The sequence below is a fragment of the Acomys russatus genome, chromosome 3 (genome assembly GCF_903995435.1).
Source record: "Acomys russatus chromosome 3, mAcoRus1.1, whole genome shotgun sequence".
NCBI lineage: Eukaryota > Metazoa > Chordata > Mammalia > Rodentia > Muridae > Acomys > Acomys russatus.
In genome coordinates, this window is record NC_067139.1 from 85,136,256 (window position 1) to 85,156,680 (window position 20,425).

The 20,425-nt window shown below is 41.4% G+C and overlaps 1 pseudogene; it reads right to left on the reverse strand.

Annotated features, from left to right (window-relative positions):
* Positions 1 to 2,167: 2,167 nt before the first annotated feature.
* On the reverse strand, positions 2,168 to 10,150 carry LOC127187188 (granzyme E-like; annotated as a pseudogene).
* Positions 10,151 to 20,425: the final 10,275 nt, after the last annotated feature.

The window sequence follows — 20,425 nt, forward strand, 5'->3', positions numbered from 1 at the left end:
GGTCACTAAGTTGTTAATAAAATATATTGGTTAATAAAATTGAGCACACACAAAAACATCCTTTTTCCATGTCCTTTTGTGTGAGCTTCCACTAGAGCATGTGGCCCAGGTTTTGGGTCCAGCTACCGCCTCAAATAACCTAATCAACAAAATACCTCTCAAGTGTGACTAGCCTCTTGGTCCCGTTGATAATCAAGATTTGTTATTACAAGCAATTATCCATGGGTTAAAATAATTTCAGAAATTATTTTCCAAGGAAATAAAACTGCGAACCCACAAATGGGCAAGTGAAAGGAACAGACATTTTCAAAAGCAAGAAATGTATAAAGAAAGAAAGAAAGTATCCATTATCCCTAGTTGTTAGTTAAATGCAAATTAATACACTTTGAGATACCACCTCCTCCAACTCAGATTGACTATCCAAGTTCAACAACAAATGTTAGAGAGGATGGAGGAAGAGAGAGAGAGAGAGAGAGAGAGAGAGAGAGAGAGAGAGAGAGAGAGAGAGAGAGAGAGAGAGAGAGTTATTTATCTGTGGTGAGAGAACAGATCAATACAGCCATTGTGGAAATCAATTTGGAGATTTGTCAAGATATTAAAAATAGAACTGAAGTGGACCCATCTATTTTATCCCTTGAAAATATATCCAGGGAACCTACTACTGAGGTGTTCCCCCCCCCATAGGAATTGATGCTTTACTCACTATAGCAAATAATTAAACTAGTTGTCCAACAATATATTGATATATAATGAAAACCAGATGATAATTTTACTCAGATCTAAAGAAAACTTACAGGTTAATGAACGGACAACCTGTATGATATTGACTTATTCATTTTATGTGTAGAGGTATTTTGTTTACATGCATGTCTGCACAGCAGCAGAAGACATCAGATCTCATAGGTTATTGTTATAGATGATAGTGAGTGGCCATGTGAGTACTCCAAATTGAACCTAGGACTTCTGGAAGCTAAGTAACAAGGAGGGCCCAAGGGAACATTCTTGAATCTGACTGCCATATCCTCACATAGACAGCAGGGGGAGGCAGCGATTACAAACTGATCCAGGAGTGTTGAGAGAATGGAGGGCATGGAAGAGCCTCATTCTCCATAGAAGACTTGGGTTGGAACAGGGCTCAGCCAGCCTAGGTGGGAGGTGTGAGTATCAGGTGACTGGAAGCACAAGTCTACCTGGAGTATGAGGAAAAGAAGAGTTCACAGTGTTTGGAACTTATAGGTAAAGGAGTGAAAGGCTGGCTTAAATCAGTTCATCGGGTGGTGGGTGTGGAGGAAGTCAGATGGAACACACTAGCAGGCCAGAATGGGTATAGAAGTGGACTGAGCTCTGTGCTGGGCTGAGAAATGGAACTGAGTCCTGGGGTCATCAAAGAGATGTTTCAGCCTTTCACATTGCAGAGGATTCCAGTGATAAGAGAAGCCTGCCCTTCTTGGCAAGGGGTAGGGGAGGCACAAAGAGGAAACTTTTTGGGTAGCAGAGCCCAGGACTTCTGAATTCCCAAAGATAGTTCAACCTTCACCCAATGCCTTGTCTGATTCTCTGCCAAAGGTTTGGGTCTTAACGAAGGTGACTAAGAGATGGTAAGAATTTCCTACACCCAGTAAGAGTCATTTCTAGAGAGCTAAGTATGAATATGGGTGACTGAGTCTATGACCCTTTGGCAGTGCTATAGGCTCCTGATGACTGTGTTGTGGGAAAGAACTAAAATATGATTATGATAGGATGCTGTGGCACATACCTTTAATTCCAGCACAGGTAAAGCAAAGAAGGGAATGTCCCTGTGGGTTTAAGTCCAGTTTGGTTTACATAGCAAATTCCAAGCAAGTCAGAGCTATACAGTATGAGCCTATAGCAAAAATAAAAACAAACAACCCCTACTGCCCACCATGTATGGTGATAACTGTGTGGGAATGTGCAGCCTGAAGTTCCTGTAAGGGGAGGGGCTGGAGAAGGAGGAAAAAGGAAAGCCCACAACTGACAGGACATGACTGCCTAGACCAACAAGGAGTACAAAGAATAAAGTGGCTCAATCAATAACGAACCTCAGTTACATGCACTCAGGAGATTGTTTATTATCATTTGCTGTCCACTCCACATGGTTCTTGTCTGAGGCCAGAAAAGCTGCTTAACACAGGTGGTTTAACACCTGCTAGGGGAGCTTCATGTTTTTGCTTATCCATGGAAGAAAGGAGGAGATTTTAGTGAAGATGCTTGTAGGGGTGTCATACTCCTTTCCAAATGATAGAACTCCATGAGCCCTGTTGTCACACATGAGGGGTCTCCCAGAGTCACCCTGTGGGCAAAGACAGGAAGAACTGAGTGTGGGTTCTCTGTCTCTCCCTCTTCCTGGTAAAGCTGTCAGATCAGGGCCAGGACAGGCTTTCCAACTTCCCTCAGTACCAGCCTTCCTTTCGTTCTACCTCAGTCCAAGGCTTTCCCTGAAGTTCTCAGGGATGCTGTGGGATAGTTAATGCAACTTTGTGATGACTGATGTTTCTCCACTTTCAGTCCTGCTACCCCCATGCAAGGGACTAACAAGTCCACTATAGAGCTGCCTCTACTCTGAACTGAGGCTTGAGGGTCTGGCCATTCTCACAGGCAGAACTCTTTCAGGTTCCTCTCTCCCTGTGTTTTGTCTGTTAAATGCTTGAATCTCCCCTTGAAAGGAGCCTTTATTTTCTTTGGGTCTCCAGCACATATCTGTGTGGTCTTGGAATAGTGGCCAAAGTGTCTTTCACAATCCTGGCTCTCCTGAATGGTCAGTTCAGCCTCTTGTAGACAGGCAGTTCTTCCTTGACTGCGGGACAACCCCACCCCCAGCCAGCCACAGGACAGACATATCCTGGATTTACATGGTCCTTAGCCATGGCTAACCTGAGGGGTCTCACAGCTTTAGTCCTCTTGGCCCTTCTCTCCAGCTGATGGGGAGAAGACCAGATCAGCTATGATCCTACTGCCCTGAGTCACACAAAAGCCAGGATGGAAGGGAGGGAAGAAGCAGGATCAGAGCAGGAGGGGAGGATAAGAACTGCACCAGGAAGAACACAGGGAGCAGGGGTTGGGTAGGAGGTGAGGGGTGAGTTGAGGAATGAGGGTGGGAAGAGTTGCAGGTCTCACCTTTAACAACATGATGTCATTGGACTGATCTTTGAGATAATATTCTGGGTGGGGCATGGCTTTTGCCACAGGGATGATGTGCTGGTCTGCTCCTGCGTCTTTATGTTGTGGGCCCCCAGCATGACTGTCATTGAGCTGTGCAGAGAGCAGAGTGGGCATGAGAGATGTGTAATCAGAGAGGATGCAGATTAGGCAGAGTAGGCAGGATGGGGCTCTAGCTAAGGAGACTTGAGGACACAGGAGGGCTTCAGAGTCAAACCTACTGTTCTCTGATACTCAAGGACAGGAGATTCCTGGAGGCTACATCTTGCTTCTAGGCACTATTCCAACATTTGCATTGTCTCTTAATGGGAACTGTCAACCCCACCTACTGCTTTACTGTGGCCAGTGCAATTGATCCGCTCAAGTGTGCTGATGGCTCTGTCCTCTCACCCTTCGACATCAGATGTACTGGTAACAGACTTCCATTTTCATAGCCCTACCTTCTAGTGAGCTCTCAGGGGAACATCTGGGGTCTGAGAAAATGTGGGCTAGAAATTTCTCAGCTTCCCCTGCAGTGAGCAGCTGTGAGCACAAAGTTGTCTTGCACCAGGAAGCCTCCACAGTAACTCTTTCCCCCATTATCATTCAGAAAGGAACATATGTCATGTAGGGGCAGGACTGAGGCTCGACCTCATGGACCCCAATGATCTCCTATGAAAGAAAAGCCAAAGATATGGAGTGTCTGGTAGCAGCAGATGAGTCAGGAGGGAAGATTGGGAAGGGTATGATAGAGGGTGGGATCTGCAGTCCCCAAGGCTGTTGCAGACAGAATTTCTTGCACATAGAAAAATATTTGCTGAATATTAAGCCCCAGATCCTGCTCTGAGAAGGGGTGGGTAGCACTTGACACCCATTCTGCTTTACATTGTTGGGGGCAGGTAAGCTTTCTCTTTATCATGACAGAGGCTGAGTGAATCTTGGGCAGCTCCTTTGGAATTTTTTCATCGGTGAGTGTCATTTTCTCAACTTTCCTCCTAAGCCTATGGAGTTCGATTTTTCTAACATTCTCCTATTCTTGGATTATTTCCTATGCATGAGTGAGTGACTTATAGTTAGCTGGAGCACTGGTGATGCAGTCCTGGTGGGATTCAAAGCCTGGAATTTGGAGGTGAGTGCAGGCAATGGTAGAACCAGCAGGAGACCTGCAAAAAGATGTGCAGAGGGCAACTACAACTAGACAGCAGAGGTAGTGGAGTGTGCAGTGCAGGCATCTTGTCATCTGGGCCTCTATCTTCAGAAGGCTGAGGGTGGATAATAATAATTAGTGATAATATTCCTGAATGGGTGGCCTTGCTCATTGCATGTTGGTCATTAAAGCTGCTCCCTCCCTGGACTCAAGTAAGTTAATGATGCATATTTTCTATCTCTGCACCATCTGTTTCTAAGGGTGATCTAGTCTCCACATGATGAAGAAAAGCTGGGAGAATCCAGTGCTTACTAAGCTTTCTGAGAACACCACCCTTCCTCAGACCTTTGTGAGTATCTAACCAGTGTCAGATTTCCCAGTCTGGGGTGGTAGGGACCTGAAGTTCATAGCTTCTGTGTTCATTGCTAGGACCATTCCAAATTATGCTGGGGGAAGGACAGCAGAGGTGTGATGGGATGGCACCTCTGTAACTATTATGTTCACTCACCCACATAAACTCCCAGCAGCAGAAGAAAGGTCAGGAGAATCAGCGCTGTTGCCATCTTCCCAGGATGGCTTCTCAGGTTGGAGGAGGGCAGAGTAGACCCAGCCCTGGGAAAAAGGATAAAACAGGTGTGTGCTCAGTGACCTCATGGGCATTTAAACCTATGCAGCTCTACTTCTGATCTGCGTCACATCACCTAAGGAAGTTCTATGGCTTGTGTGAACAAGACACTCTTACCACATTCACGTGAATAAAGACAAAGGAAACAGACTGTTTGGTGACTGTGGTTGAGAAGGTCTAAGACCCCAGGAAGTGCACAGTGACTGCACTGAGACAAAAGTGTGTCCTCTTTGAACTCCTACACCCTCTTGCATTCTGGTGAGATGTCTTTTAGTTTCTTTGGGTTTTTCTTCTCTCTCTCTCTCTCTCTCTCTCTCTCTCTCTCTCTCTCTCTCTCTCTGTGTGTGTGTGTTCTCCTCTCATCCTCTCTCTCTCTCTCTCTCTCTCTCTCTCTCTCTCTCTCTGTGTGTGTGTGTGTGTGTATGTGTGCACGCACACACACATGATCCAGGTAACCCAAGTAAGTATTTGGATCCTGTTTTCCCATCAGTGTCTCATGTATTTCAGATAGTTTTGAATTTCATCTTTTCATATTTTGGGACCAATTGAAGCTCCTTTTGAAATCGTAGTTGTGATCTAAAGTCCTGATATTAGTTGAATCAAAATAATCCATCTATCCCATTGGTATAAAATAACTTTTATTCTCCTGGTTCAATTGTTGTCTGGGAAGGTTACTGCCTCCTTCTGCCAACCTAGGCCTAGTCCTGGATGCCTCTAGACTCAATCTCACCTAGGCCTAGAATGTTTTTAGCCTCTGAGACTTAGTGGTTAATAAGTTTACACTTACTTGTCTTTTCTGAGCTCTGGGTTGGCTGGTTCAACTCACCTCTTCTGGCTCAAACTCTTCTCCTGGCTGACTTATATTATCTGGATTCTCTCTTGGCTCAAAGTTTCTCTTCTTGGCATCAAACTAATTCAGCAATCTGCTCTAATCTTCTGGCTTTTTCCTATTTTCTGGCTTGTTCCATCTTTACCTGAGTTCTCTCTCTGCAACACATTTCTCTGTTACTGTTCTGGTAAAATGAATCCTCTCTCTATATACTGCCTCTTAAGTAGTTTTCTTTTTCTATGTCTTCTCCTGACAGTTGGACGTATCCTATTCTGTCAAATCTTCTCTGATTTGTCACCTTTTGTACTCTCAATTAGACATCACTTCTATGAATGGGTGCTTCCTTCTACAAACTAATTTTATCTTTGTTTGGGATCAAAGGCATGTACCACCATACCTGCAACTACACTTTTCTTTTTCCGAGAAGTGCTCTATCCGAGTCTGGCCTTGAGCTCAGATCTCTTTGACTCTGTCTCCTGGATTAAAGGTGTGTTTATTTTCCAGTTGAATCACACAGACCTAGTAGATCTTGGATGTGATCGCTTGCCATGTTCTACATTAACATTCCTGTACACATGGGTATGTAACCTGTCATTTCTGGGCCACATTGAAGGGATAACTGTTTTGGGCTTCACATTACTTATTGAATCTTTAATGAAAGTTGATAATTGTCCCTGAAAAGGAACTGTGTATAAATGAAGCAATATGTGAACACACAGATAACACACATAGCCCTTACAGAATAAACTAATCTTAATTATATGAGTGCCCATTTGGAGTGAATCTTTTAAAACCATGAAGCAAGTTCCATGTTTGTGATGTGTAACAAATAAATTGAACACATTTAAGTAATAACATTTATTTTGTTATGCTTTTATCATAAAAATAAGAGAGTGCTACGTGGATATGTGTGGATATTCAACAGTGTGTTTGGGAAACGAATGTTTCACTCCCTGTCCTGAAGACATAGCTCTGATCTCAGTGAAATCCTAAGGTATTGCTCAGACATTTTGGATTGAATTTTAACATTAGTATGTTTAATGCTTGAAATTGAAATAACAATTAAAAGATAATTACACCATTGCCCACAGCCCCTCTAATTCCTCCCACATATCTCCATCCCCATATATTCATGGCCTCTTATTCATTAACAATCATTCTCTTGCACAGACATACAAGAGAATAAACTATTAATCCCACCTACATAGTCGGTTTATTATTGCCCAAGATCTTATTCCTTCCAGGTCTGGCTCCTTGGAATTGGATGACCATTATGGGGGTTCATACTTGGAAAAGGCTGATTTTCCCCTCTCTCAGCAGCTTAAAATTGCTTGCTGCTCTTCATCTGTCAATGGGTCATCTTCCTATTTCTCCATCCACTTTGGAACATCACCTGTTGTTGTCACTGTTTAGGTCTTGTCTAGCAGCCCTATTGTGGATATTTCATGCATATAGTCTTCTTGACATATCTAGAAAACATGTAGATAAAAACTTTTAACTTTTTAATGTGCATGTGTCTGTTTGAGGTATGCACTCATGAGGACATGTGCTTGGGCATGTGCATATGAGAACAGGTTCCCACGGAAACCAGAAGAATTGATGTTACAAGTGGTGATGATCATTGGTGCTCAGAATTCAACTTGGCTCCTCTGCAAGAGCAATGTATACTGATAAAACTTCTGAGCCATCTCTCTATTCTTATATACACAATTATTGAAACTCATTGTTCACAAAAGTAATTATTTTTAAAAAATTATGGCACAAATGCAGTGTGATTTTAAAGTGTGAACATTTGTCTCTAAGAAGGACCTTTTAGACCCTGTAAATGTCTTTAAGCAACAGGGTCAAAAATATTTTTATTTTGAATGCAGGATTGTAGTTCTGTGCATTCCATTTCATGTCCCATACCTATATTTAGACATGGACTTTGTTTGTACCAGAATACTGACAATGTTCCTGGAAGTCTTGACATCTGTTTTCAAATTCTCACGTCATCCATAAAGCAAGGCTACATCACTGTTCACAAAGCTGCACTGAGCTGTGCTGAAATGAGTACAATAGCTGCCTTACATTGAGGAGACCATAATTACATCTTCACCTGGAGCTGAAATGAGTACAATAGTTGCCTTACATTGAGGAGACCATGATTACATCTTCACCTGCAACACTCACAGTTTGGAGCATGGTGTTGAGAAGTTGGTGAAATGAGCAGTTAATCCCCTCAAAGTTCATCTTGCAAATCAGCTTTCATTGTCAACTCTCGTGCACGTTTCATTTCAAATTTTGTTCATGACACTGGAAGTAACTTGATAGTGTTGCTGCAGTGTCCTTGGCTTGGCCGTTGTCCTTCTGAAGTGAAAATGATGTTTTTAAAGTCAGCATGAACTCTCAACCCTTTTAGATTTTATTTTTAACAACTTCACACATGTATTTTGGTAATTTTTACCCACAATTTTCCCATAATCCTCCACCAATTTTCAGTGATATTCTTCTCTATGCATTAGTTTTCTTCATGTCTATGCAAAGACCCAGCTTTAGGTATGAGTTTAGTGTTGTGATTGCATTGTCTGCTGTTTAGTCTCCGAGTCAGACACGGTTTCTCAGTGACTCCCTGGCTGTCCTGCATCTGGCTGTGGAGACCACACAGGACTTGAACTCAGAGATCCTCATGCTCCTGTTTCTCAGTGCAGGGATAAAAGGTGTGCACCTCCACTGTCAGCTTTTTCTCTCTGTTTTGAGTTCTGTCCACCTATATGATGCTGTAGAATTTTTTAAAAATGACAGTAGATAAGAAACTATTTACCTTTACTGTGAAAACTTGCAAGAAATTAGAAAACAAGGGCCGAGGACTTCAACATCTCAGTTGCTGATGCCATGCAAAGTGACAGCTGAAGGGAAAGAATAGCCTGTGCGTGGGTGGTGTGTGTGAGGCATGGCTGAGGGGTGAGTGCTGTTAATGTACAGAAATGAATGGTTGCTTGTTTTCAGAATACCACTAAACACCCACTGTCTGCAAAAACAGAACAAACTATCAATGATAATCTGTGCACTTCATTGACTAAGTCACCAGCAGCACATGAAAATTTGATGGTGCCAGCTCAACTGTCTGCAGGTGGAAGACAAAATTCTGGAAGCTTCGGTCTTGACCCTTGCATGTGTAACAAAAGCAAGAGCATCATATATTCTCTTTGGAGGACATTACAACATGTTGTCATTTGAAAGTTAATGTTCAAGAGCCACAGAATATAGTTATAAAAATCCCCCAAAAATATCTCATATTCTTATTGAGCTATGATTTTTTGTTGGGCTACATTATAACAATCCAGAGACACACACATTCCATAGGCCAACAGTCGGACACATGAACTATTGTTTGAAAACTGAGTGGCTTCTGTCATTTACCTATTTTTGAAAATGTTTGTAAATTCAAAATTATTTTTGTATGCAATGTACTCTGAACATGGTTTTCCCTACAAATCTCACGCCAGACCCATCCCCTCTCTTGAATCTAATTATTAAAAAAATCTTATAAATAAATAAAAAACACACTAAAATTACCCAGACTTCAAGCCTGTACTATTCAATGACTTTCTATTTAGTTAGAGTTGGCACTCAGGAAGGAAGCTAGGAAGCTTCATGATGAATTTTACACTTTCAGTATAGAATACATAGTAGGTGCTATTCTTTTTTTTATTAATTTATTCTTGTTACGTCTCAATGTTTATCCCATCCCTTGTGTCCTCCCATTCCTCCCCCCCCCCATTTTCCCATTATTCCCCTCCCCTATGACTGTTCCTGAGGGGGATTACCTCCCCCTGTATATGCTCATAGGGTATCAAGTCTCCTCTTGGGTAAGTAGGTGCTATTCTAATACCAAGTAAAAAATGGATGGAAGAATTAGAAAAAGTAGCAATTAGTGCACCAGTTGTAGCAGCCCAGGGTGGTCAGAAGAAAGACACACAAACACCTTCCATATGCTTCACTACACAGAACAAGTGTGTTATGGAGAGATGGGAAAGATGAAGTACAAGCACAAGAAAGGAAGCCAGGTAGTTTTTAGTGTGGGTAGAGGTGGAACTGGAGACTCAACCAGTAGAGTGGAGCAGGCAGATGTGAGAAGGCCATGGTGAGGTCCTATCCCAGCCTGAGGCCAAGGGCTATGTCTGGTTCCATGGTTCTGCTTCAGCTGCAGACTCTTTCAATATTTGTGGTCAGAGTTACCACCAAATATCCAGTAGATATTCCTGGTCTGAGCTGCCATTGGAGACAATACATGTACCTGAGGTCCATGCTGCTGAGAGGGGAAAGGGTGATCAGAGTGGCCTACACTCCAAGCTGAGGCCATGAGTATATCTGGGCCAAGGCTACTGCCAGTGGACCTGCCTGGGTCCATGGTCCTATGGCAGCTGGTGTCTGTGTTCCATGTCTCAGACCCAGGTTACCACCAAATGCCAAGCTGTAAGAGTTTGAGATTTTTTAACATAGTTGAGCAAATGTCTTTGTTGCATGGTGGGGTATCTTTTGGATATATGCACAGGAGTGATATAGCTGAGTCTTGGGGTAGAGCTATTCCCAATTTTCTGAGAAAGTGTCATATTCCTTTCCAGAGTGGTTGAACATGTTTGCACTCCCACCAGCAGTGGAGGAGTGTTCCCTTTTTGCCACATCCTTACCAGCATGTGTTGTAATTCGAGTTATTGATCTTCACCATGCAGATAGGTGTAAGATGGAATCTCAAGGTCATTTTGATTTGCAGTTCCCTGATGACTAGTAATGTTGAGCATTTCTTAAAGTGTTTCTCAGCTATTCGATCTATTTGATATTCCTCTATCGAGAACTCTCTGTTTAGTTCTATACCCCATTTTTAAATTGGGTTATTTGGTTAGGTGGTGTTTAATTTCTTGAGAAGCTGGTGGCAGCTGGTGGCTTCTTGGGGTGGAAGAGTCCATTTATTTTAGGGATGTTACCCTTAGACAGATCCTCCACTTATGTCCATGTACATACAGGCATGTGAACTCTGGTTTTTTTTAAGAGAGAGAGAGGAGATGAGAGACAGGAGTGTGAACGGATGGGAGATGAGGAGTTGAGAGAGGAGAGGGAGAGAGAGAGAGAGAGAGAGAGAGAGAGAGAGAGAGAGAGAGAGAGAGAGAGAGAGAGAGAGAGAGAACACATGAAGTTGAGAAAGAAAAGTTTCTAAAATGAGATCAATGTCTAATAATGAATTAGACAATTATAATGAAATTAAACCATATGAATTATTTATGGAGTTTTATATTTGTATTTTCAGATCATAATTGATCAAGGTTAACTAAAACTTTGGAAAAGAAGACTGAGAAAGGGAACTAATGTATAAATCTTATACATGTCTCCTGGATTACATTTAGTCTCTGCTGCAAGCCTTAGCATAAACATTCACCTCCTCTACATTTTATTTTTCAGAGCCCCAAATACACCATAAAGCACAAATGTAGGCTCGTACCATGTCATAAATATGATGATGCAACTCAAAATGTGCTAGAAACAATGTCCAGATCTAAGACAAAATGGTAACAACTGTGCTCGTGATTTCAACATTAAAAGGATCCAAGATTATATAAGCTCTCCCAGGACTATTTTAAAAATTAAAATGTTTTTCTACCATGCCAAATTATAGGTGAAGGATAAAAATTTTGTAATCACATAAATTTGAATTTTAGTATTGGCTTTCCTTACTTGCTAATCCATTAGCAATATTTCCAAGCCTTCTCTCCTCATCTACAAAATAAAAATAACAGTATGTTGGGGTTTTGTAAAGGATTCAAATATGTTAAATGTTATTGGTATAATTTCTAGTTGGTTGTAACCTCCCAATAAACAAAGAGTCAATAATCTTGACCAACATTCCCAGGGTATGCACAAATGATTCACAAGAAAAGATAAATATATGTGAATAAAATGTAGTTCATAAGTAACTGAAAAGTTAAAGTCACAATGACCAGCATTTTTTTGCCTTTTTAAATTGCTCATTTCAGTTAAATGCAGCAGTTCCCCACCACCACCACAAGCAGTTATCTAAATTAAGCATTTGAACATTAAAATTGACACCTTCCCAAGCATGGGACAATGTAGGCATCATGGGAAAGAGTGCTATGAACTGCTGTCATCTAGGTAGGACATGGCTACTGCACTCATGACTCCAGATTAGCTGTGGTTACCAACAAAAGACCTGCACAAGACCCATCCAGCAAAAATTCCAACATAAATGGGTAGACATTTCCAGGGACCTTCCTTACTGAGGAGCTATGGGCAGTGTAAAGTTGCTGCAGGAGGGAAAAATTACTCACTTTTGAGTATGTGATTACTGCTGGGTTTTCCATGCTCCAGTGGATGGTCCTACACCAATGGGCAGGGAGAACTGGACTTAGGTTATTAAAAACAGAGACATGAAATGTGGGAGTCTTTGCAAACACCAGGATTGGCAGAATAATAATCTGTGTGAAGCAAGAGGGAAATCCGGTTCAGCCTGGACTCAGTAGGCCAGGTTGGTTCAGCTTCTGCATTCTGACACTGGGCAGTCTACTTGAGCCATATTTAAGCTCAGCACCATTTTGAGGAAAAGGTGTCCTGATGATAATTATCTCAATCTCCTGTGCACAGCAAAATGTAAGATGCATTAAAAGTCTTTAGAAGGTACACACAGCCTCTTCCACAAAGATGGATTCTTTTGAATTAAAAACAATGCTCAGGATAAAGGTCTAGAGGTGAGAAGTCTGGGATAGACAAACAGAATAGTCTGAAGGAATCAGGCAAGGCCTGGCCCTGCAGAGGGCACAGGCCACTAGAATATTGAATATATCCATACCCAACTTTTTTTGGTGGAAAGTTGTACATCTTCTTCCCTTGAAGAAAAATGTGTTTAGCATTCCTGGCTTTCCTGGTGCTTGTCTGTGAGCCCAAAAACCTTGTTATGAAGACAAGGATCATGGGGGGAGTTGGGTAAACAGGACGTAGATATGTCTATATCAAGGACAATCTTTAACAATAAAAATAAATGATAGTAAAGGATAACAAATAATTAAGATTTCAAATAGGACATAAAGGAAGGCTTTTTTTTTTCACAAAAGAAAATCAACTAATAACCATTGTAGGAAGAATAACAGAACTAAAAAATCACCAATTTCTAATCATCCCAGTAAATATTCTTTTAAGAAAGACTTGCCAAATTTCATAGTTTCAAGTATCTCTCTACAAGACACTAGTTTTAAAAGGTAAAATATTAGCTTTACTTTACTGGAGAAATCTGGCAGGTGTACCAAGTGAGCAAGTACAGGACTGCCAACACAGTGGATAACACTGGCCTCTGATGGGACAATGCCCTGGGAAGGCAGCAACTGCTCCAGGAGTCATCAGACAAGCTCACAGGAGGACTCTGCCTGCGCTCTTGAGTGGTCACTGCCAGAAGTTGCAGAGAAAGACTTGACAACTGCTCCTGGATTAAGGAAACCAGGAAGAGAAAGATGGTTAAAAAAAAGAACCTGAGATTTTCTTTCATTGCAGGGAATGTCACCAGAACATCAGGAGAAGTGTGAAGAAGTCTGTTCAATGACACAACAATGCCATAACAATGCTGATTGCTGATTTAAATAATATCTTATTTTTTTGACTAGGAGGAGATATCTTTAACATTCTTCCTTAAAGAATTGGGACCTTAAAATCGTTTAGGAGATGAAATGAAACTGGAAAATTGATGTGTCTCATGTTCACCATGAAGATCTGGGAATCTGTCTTGGTTTTATCTTATACAAAGCCTCAGGCAGAGCCTTCACGCTTTCCAAATCACTCAGAAAAGTGACAACCTTCCTTTTTCTTCTCTTCTACCTCTTGCTCTTTTGAACACTGGCCGAAGCATGGACACGCTTTCAGTGACACTCTGGGTCCTTTCACTCATTCTCTGAGACCCTCTCCCTCACGTTCTGCCATGTGGCTTCTTGCTTTCCTGGACCTGAATTTAAAAGGCCTGGCTCTTAGGATGTCCTCCTCACTGTCCCAGTTTCCTGGTAAGTGAAGGCTTTCATGGGACATCCCCTTGGGCTAGTATGCAGATATAAGTGAGTAAATACCACTTGATTCTTCCTGCTTCTGGGTTAACTCACTCATTATGATCACTTCGAGCTCAATCCATTTATCCACAAATTTCAGGAATTCCTTGTTTTTAATAGCTGAGTAGTATTCCATAGTGTATATGTACCACAGTTTTTTTTATCCATTCTTCTACTGATGGACACTTAGGCTGTTTCCATGTTCTGGCCAATATTAATAGGGCTGCTATGAACATGGTTGAGCAAATTTTCTTGTTGTGTGCTGGAGAATCTTCTGGGTGTATTCCAAGGAGTGGAATAGCTGGGTCTTGAGGAAGCCCTATTCCCATTTTTCTGAGATAGCACCAGATAGATTTCCACAGTGGCTGTACTAGTTTGCATTCCCACCAGCAATGAAGAAGTGTTCCTCTCTCCCCACATCCTCGCCAGCATGTGGTATCACTTAAATTTTTGATCTTAGCCATTCTGATGGGTGTAAGATGGAATCTAAGAGTTGTTTTGATTTGCATTTCCCTGATGACTAAGGAGGTTGAGCATTTCTTTAAGTGTTTCTCAGCCATTTGATATTCCTCTGTTGAGAATTCTCTGTTTAGTTCCAAGCCCCATTTCTCAATTGGGTTATTTAGTTTCGTAGTGTTTAATTTCTTGAGTTCTTTATATATTTTGGATATTAGACCTTTGTCAGATGTAGGGTTGGTGAAGATCTTTTCCCAGTCTGTAGGCTATCGCTTTGTTCCCTTGACAGTGTCTCCTGCCTTACAGAAACTTCTCAGATGAGAAAAGCATGGGAGAATAGCAAAGTAGATGGATCCAGAGGGTCCTAGAAACCTACAAGTAGAATATTATGATAGGCAGATTTGGGCCCAGGGGTCCTGCTCAAACTAAGGCACCAGCCAAGGACAATACAGATGGTAAACTTTAAACCCCTACCCAGATCTAGCCAATGGTCAGAAGAGTCTCCACAGTTGAGTGGAGCGTGGGATATGACTTTCTCATGTACTCTAGTGCCTCCCATTTGACCATGTCCCCTGGAGAGGAAGATCTGGTGGCACTCAGAGGAAGGACAGCAGGTTACCAAGAAGAGACTTGATACCCTATAAGCATATACAGGGGGAGGTAATCCCCCTCAGGAACAGTCATAGGGGAGAAGAATAAGGGGAAAATGGGAGGGAGGGAAGAATGGGAGGATACAAGGGATGGGATAACCATTGAGATGTAACAAGAATAAATTAATAATAAAAAAAAAGGCCTGGCTCTTTCTCCTTAACTGTCTAACCTATTTTGTGTCCCAGAGACCAAATTACTTTACCATGACACCACCAAAAGACAAAGTTCACAGCATCAGCAGCCTCCAAATTTTCCAATACTATAGGTGTCCTCAAAGTGTGCTTAATCACTTGTTCCACCACTGGCGCTAACTCAGAGCAGCCGCAGTTCTCCTGCTGTGGTGCAGGCTTGGTGACATGCTCAGGTCCATCCTAGGCACCACCTCAGCTCAGCGGCAGCTCCCGTGCAGTGACACAGTCTGGGCGGAGCACTTGTTCCACCACTAGCGCTAACTCAGAGCAGCCGCAGTTCTCCTGCTGTGGCGCAGGCTGGACAGAGCTCTCGGTTCCACCAGCTCTAAGACTCTGGTTGGACACAGTGTGCAGTTTGAATCCAGAATTCCAGGCTGAGATTGGTGGTCAGTTTGGGCCCTGAGTCAATAACTGACCACAGCACACACTTTGGGCCAAAAGGCCCTAGTGGAGCTTGGTGCGTAGTCCCAGCCCAAAAATTCTGGCTGGACCCTGTGTGCATTTTGGGCCCAGAATCCCTAGCTGAGCTCGGCAGACGGTTCAGCCCCTGAGAATCTAGCTGAGTTCAGCCCGTGGTTCAGGCCCAGTGTTCCTGGCTGGACTTGGCAGAAAACACAGAAGGCTGTGGATACCTTGGCCTGACCCAACGCTCATTCAGAGACCCAGAACAATTGCAGGTTCCACAGCACAGGGGGGCTGAAGATCACTGGCTGTGAGAGACCAGAACAACAGGGCTAACCTCCTAACATCCACACCAATGAAGCTTTGAGCTCCCAGCCTAGGGAAATCGTGAGAAAATAAGTGAATCTATCGTCAGACACCCTCCATCCAACTCTGGAAGCTACCCAACAAAAACAAAAATGGCAAGATGTATAAAGGACAGCGAAAAAGCATACGCAAAAAACCCCAAAACAACGTGGCATCTCCAGTTTCCAGCTATCCCTAAGAAAACAACCCAGAGAACTCAAATACAATGGAAATACAAGAAAATGACCTCAAATCCTTAGTAATGAGGATGATAATGGAGGAAACAAATAAAATTCGTAATCAAATACAGGAAGACACAGACAAACAGGTGAGAGACATAAAAGAAGCACATAGAGTGGAACTGGAAAAATTGCAGGAAAATGCAAACAACCAGATGAAAGAAATAACTAGAACGGTTCAAGCTCTGAAGACCTATAAAGAGGCAATGGAAGAAACTCAGGAATATACAAAAAATTAGATGAAAGAAATAAAAAAATCAGTTCACGATCTGAAAATGAAAATGGATTCAATGATAAACACACAGACAGAAGAAAAACGAGAACGGGAGACCTCAGAGAAGAAGGCGAGCAACACAGAGGTGAGCTTTTCTAACAGAATCCAAGAGATGGAAGAACGAATCTCAGGGCTAGAAGATACAATCACAGATATTGAATCAACCATTAAAGAAAATGCCAAATCTGGAAAACTCCTGACACAAAACATCCAAGAAATTAAGGACACCATGAAAAGAAGAAATCTGAGGATAATAGCATGAAGAAAGACGAGAGACATCAGTACTCCAGGGACCCAGAAACTATTCTCAACAAATCATAGAAGAAAATTCCCCCAATCTAAAGAAAGAAATGCCTATAAACATACAAGAGGCCTACAGAACACCAAATAGAATTGACCAGAAAAGAAAAACTGCCCACGACATAATAATCAAAACACAAAACATGCAGAACAAAGAAAAAATATTAAAAGCTGTAAGGGAAAAGGGCCAAATAACATTTAATGGTAAACCTATCAGAATTACACCCGACTTCTCAGCAGAGACCATAAAAGCCAGAAGGGCCTGGACAGAGATCCTGCAAACCCTAAGAGACCACAGATGCCAGGCCAGACTACTTTACCCAGCAAAATTATCAATAACCATTGATGGAGAAAAGAAAATAGTCCATGACAAAAACAAATTCAAAAAGTACCTATCCACAAATCCAGCTTTACAGAAGGCACTAGAAGGAAAACTCCATCCCAAAGGGTCAAGCTACAACCAAAACTACCCAGGAAATAGATAACTATCCCATGGCAAAAACACAACTACACAAACGCTCGACTGGAAACAACATCAAAATTAAGACTCTTAACAGTCACTGGTCATTAATACCTCTCAACATCAATGGCCTCAATTCTCCAATAAAAAGACACAGACTAACTGAATGGGTGCATAACCAAGATCCAACATTCTTCTGCATTCAAGAAACACATCTCACCCATAATGATAGGCATTACCTCAGGGTAAAAGGTTGGAAAAAATATTCCAAGCAAACGGTCACAAGAAGCAAGCAGGCGTAGCCATTTTAGTATCGAACAAAATAGACTTTCAACCAAAATTAATCAAACAGGATGAGGAAGGACACTTCATATCCATCAAAGGTAAAGTCAACCAAGATGACATCACAATTCTGAACATCTATGCTCCCAATACAAGGGCAACCACATTTGTAAAAGATCTCCTAAAAAAGCTTAAACCACACATCGATCCCCACACAATAATAGTGGGAGACTTCAACACCCCACTCTCACTGAAGGATAAGTCATTGAAACAGAAACTAAACTGAGAAATAACATCATTAACCAATGCCATGGGTCAAATGGATCTAACAGATATCTATAGAACCTTTCACCCAAACAAGAAAGAATACACCTTCTTCTCTTCACCCCATGGCACCTTCTCCAAAATTGATCACATCGTAGGTCACAAAGCAAGCCTCAAGAGATACAAGAGGATTGAAATAATACCTTGTATCCTATCAGATCACCATGCTCTTAGGCTGCAATTCAACAACAACAGAAATAACAAAAAGCCTAGTCGGACGTGGAAACTAAACAACTCTCTGCCAAATGACACCTGGGTCAGGGAAGAAATAAAGAAAGAAATCAAGGAGTTTCTGAAATTCAATGAAAATGAAGAAACAACATACCCAAATTTGTGGGATACATTGAAAGCAGTGCTAAGAGGAAAATTCATAGCACTAAGTGCCTTTAAAAAGAAATTGGAAACATCACACATAAGCATATTAACAACACAACTGGAAGCCCTAGAAAAAAAAGAAGCAGAAACACCCAAGAGGAGTAGACGCCTGGAAATAATCAAACTCAGGGCTGAAATTTAACAAATTAGAAACTAAGAAAACAGTCCAAGAATCAACACAAAACCAAAAGCTGGTTCTTTGAGAAATTTCAACCGGATAGACAGACATTAGCCAACACTAACTCAAAAGGCAGAGAGACAGTATTGAACTCAACAAAATTCAGAACTGAAAAGGGAGACATAACAACAGACACTGAAGAAATTCAAAGAATCATCAGATCCTACTTTGAAGGCACTATACGCCAAAAACTTTGAAAATTAAGGGAAAAGGACGATTTCCTGATCAATTTTCACTTGCCAAAGTTGAATGAAGAACAGATAAACAAGATAAATAGTCCAATTTCCCCTACGAATAGAAGCAATCATCGATAGTTCCCAACCAAACAAAGCCAAGGGCCAAGATGGTTTCAGTTGCAAGAATTCTTACAAGGTCCTTCAAGGGTGAGCTAATACCGATACTATTCAAGCTACTCAAAGATTAGAAATGGATGGAAATTACCAAATTCATTCTATGAGGCCATTAGTCTCATTGATACCCTAAACCACACAAAGACTCAACAAAGAAAGAGAATTTCAGACCAATTTCTCTTATGAACATAGATGCAAAAATACTAAATAAAATACTTGCAAAACGAATACAGGAGCACATCAAAGATATCATTCATCATGACCAAGTTGGCTTCATTCCAGGCATGCAGGGATGGCTTAATATATGGAAATCCATCAATGTAATCCACCGTATAAACAAACTGAAAATAAAAAACCACATGATCATCTCTTGGATGCAGCGAAAGCATTGATAAAATCCAACACTCATTCATGTTTAAAGTTTTAGAGAGATTGGGATACGAGGCACATCCTCAACATAATAAAGGCTATATACAGCAAGCCAATAGCAAAATCAAAGTAAATGGTGAGATACTCAAGGAAATTCCTTTAAAATCGGGAACAAGGCAAGGCTGCGCACTCTCTCCATATCTCTTCAATATAGTACTCGAAGTTCTAGCCAGAGCAATAAGACAACAAAAGGAGATCAAGGGTATCGAAATGGGAAAGGAGGAAGTCAAATTATCCCTATATGCAGATGATATGATAGTGTACATAAGTGACCCTCAAAATTCCACCAGAGAACTCCTACAGCTGATAAACACCTTCAGCAAATTGGCTGGATACAAAATTAACTCAAAAAAGTCTGTAGCCTTCCTATACACAAATGACAAGCTTGCAGAGGAAGAAATTAGGAAAACCACACCCTTCACATTAGCCACAAGCAATATAAAATATCTAGGAGTTACCCTAACTAAGCAAGTGAAGGACTTGTATGAAAAAAATTTCAAAACCCTGAAGAAAGAGATTGAAGATGAACTGAGAAGATGGCATGATCTTCCTTGCTCATGGATCGGGAGAATTAACATAGTAAAAATGGCCATCCTACCAAAAGCAATCTACAGATTCAATGCAATCCCTATCAAAATACCTACACAGTTTTAAAAAGACATTGAAAGTTCAATTCTGAACTTCATATGGAAAAACAGAAAAGCCAGAATAGCTAAAACAATATTGTACAATAAAAGGTGCTCCGGAGGAATCTCCATACCTGATCTCAAACTGTACTATAAAGCAATAGTACTTAAAACAGCATGGTACTGGCACAGCAACAGGCGGGTTGATCAGTGGAATCGAATCGAAAGACCCAGATATGAATCCACACACTTATGGTCACTTGATTTTGACAAAGAAGCCAAATCCATTCAATGGAAAAAGGATAGCATCTTCAACAAATGGTGCTGGTCTAACTGGAGGTCTATGTGTAAAAATGCAACTGGACCCATATTTGTCACCTTGCACAAAACTCAAATCCAAGTGGATTAAAGACCTCAACATAAAACCAGAGACACTAAGCCACTTAGAAGAAAAAGTGGGAAAGAGCCTGGAACATATTGGCACAGGAGACAACTTCCTGAACAGAACACCAACGGCCCAGGCCTTAATGTCAACCATTAATAAATGGGACCTCATGAGGCTGAGAAGCTTCTGTAAGGCAGGAGACACTGTCAAGAGAACAAAGCGACAACCTACAGACTGGGAAAAAATCTTCACCAACCCTACATCTGACAAAGGTCTAATATCCAAAATATATAAAGAACTCAAGAAATTAAACACCACCAAAC